Consider the following 2,500-nt stretch of genomic DNA (forward strand, 5'->3'; position numbering starts at 1 on the left):
GGAAAGTGTTGTTAGAGCATTTGATAGCCTTCCTTTGATCTCACTGAAGGAAGGTGATTGGGTGGCAATGCAGAGGTCGTCTGCGTATATGTACCTGCGGATGTTTGGGTACTCTGGCTGGTCATTGGTATAGATGTTGAATAAGAGCGGGGCCAGGACGGAGCCCTGTGGGAGCCCGTTCTTTTGGGTGTACCACCTGCTCTTCCTTCCTTCCATAAAATAGACGATTGATAAGGAGTGATTCAACAATACGGACCAGGGTGGTATTCCGCAATATTTGGGCAACCTTAAGAAGGAGAGCCCTATGGTTCACTGTATCGTATGCAGCTGTGAGGTCGACGAACACAGCTCCAGTGGTGTATTTTCTTTCATACCCATCCTCAATGTATTGGGTGAGATTTAGCACTTGACTGCAACAAAATCTGCCTGGTCTAAATCCGGCTTGGTCTGCTGAAAGGTGTTCTTCAACTGTGTCTTGTATGCATGCAATTATCATGCGTTCGTATAGTTTATATAGAACGCAGAGCAGGGAAACTGGCCTATAGCCTTTTGGCGATGTTGGTTCTTTCCCTGGTTTGAGTAAAGCTACAACTCTGGCTCTCCTCCAGATTCTTGGAGTCTTAAAGGATGTGGCACAGTTGTTGTACAGAGAAAGTAACCATGCTTTGGCTTTTTCTCCAAAGTGCAGAACCATCTCTGTGGTGATCCCATCCTCTCCAGAGGCTTTACCAGTTTTAAGATGTGACATGGCCAGATTCAAGTCTCCTAATGAGAAAGGCTCGAGGTGTTCATTGCTGTCATGCATGACTTGGCTCATGTCCTGTTTCATTTTCCTAACATGTCCCCTGACTTTGTTTAGTGGTTTCCCGTTTAAGAGGAGTTGGTGAGCCACTTGGTTGGGGGTAACATCAGCAAATCTGGGCTGGGCACTTTTTTCTGAGTTGAGCTTTTTAATGGTGTCCCAGGCTTTTTTGCTGTAGTGAGTCATATCGATATTAGTTATGACTTCTCTCCAGCGTTCCCTTTGGTCATTGCCTATTGAAGCCAATAGGCTTTCTCCGAGCTCCAGGGTGCTCTCAGCAAAAGGGTCTTCATTAAAGGCCTGGATGTACTCCTGGTATTGGTCTTTTGTGGCCTCAGTAAGACCAGGGATATAATACTTCCTGCTTCCTCTGGGGATGTTCGCCCTTGCGACCTTCTGGACTAGGAGCTGGAAAGTCCTGTATTGGTCAGGTGAGGGAGGAACTGTGGATAGACAGATCATAGGAGCAAGAGCTAGGTCAGGTCACAGAAGGAGGATCAAGGTCTAGCAACAGTTACATTAAATCCGGTGTTTTCTTAATCAAAACTTGATTCTAACCTTTCTCTTTTGCATGACTCAGATTTTAAAAATTAATTCATCATTATTGCAATTCAACTGAGGACTATATCTCACACGTGAATGGAACATGTATTAGATCCCATATCGTGTCAAACATCCCGTTTGTGTTAATTAATTCTTTTGTCGTTCTACCTGTTTCTCATATATAGGTATTGAAAACATTGCAGAGTACCGTTGGCTACACTGTAAGGCACCAGTAACCGGCGTAACGTCTTAGAAAAACGAAACTCGAGATCCGCATCTTTTTAAAAATGAATGACGCTTCTCATCGAGGGATTGCTAATAAATGGCGAGATTTTTCCTTTCAAACGATCTAAATTTGTGAGTGGATATCAGGATAAGTTTAGACTTTGTTAGCTGTCCTATATAAGAGTATGTCCGTGATTATTTGTGTGTTTGTTTGTATCTCGGAGCGTGTCTGTTAGGTTAAGCAATGGACAATGTTTCTTTCATTGTGTTCCCTCGACGGGACACTAATGCCTCACGAGTAATATGACGTGAAAAGAAACAGAATGATGGAAAGGTTAAAACAAATATCTAATGGAATTCTTTTTTTTCTTTGATATGAAAATACGCGTAGTTTGTATTCAGGTTATCGTATTTACGTGTATATCATGGATGTTTTATTCGCCGTAGGAAAAAAAGTTTGATAGTTGGTGGTTATTGAATACTAATTCGTTGTTGGTAAAAAAAAATGTCTGCACGTTTTGAAAATGCTTTTATATACACTGAAATCTAAAGCCAAAAACCCGGAAATTAAGGGAAAATTTGAGAAAAGAGTAAGTTAACTGACTCATCTCTCTTCAGTCTCGCCAACGGTCTTATCACGTTGTAGGGACACTTCTCGCCTGATCAGCGAAGCGATTTCTTGGATGGGTGGCAGCCTTAGAACACGGTATGCTGTTCGCATTTTTATATTGGTCAGCAAACTGTGTGAAAATAGGACAGTGCCAAGAAAGGCCGTGATGTTTGCATTTTAATACCTCTGTCGATTCTTCTACATATCTCGTGAAATTGTTGTGGTATAAAAGGATGCACTTGTTGCCCAAATTAATTGCAGTAAAAGTGACAACTATACTACTATACCTAACAGGTTTATGGATAAATGAATTCCCAAAT

The sequence above is a fragment of the Penaeus japonicus genome, unplaced genomic scaffold (genome assembly GCF_977035675.1).
Source record: "Penaeus japonicus unplaced genomic scaffold, GWHDUDI00000001_assembly GWHDUDI00000021, whole genome shotgun sequence".
Taxonomy (NCBI): domain Eukaryota; kingdom Metazoa; phylum Arthropoda; class Malacostraca; order Decapoda; family Penaeidae; genus Penaeus; species Penaeus japonicus.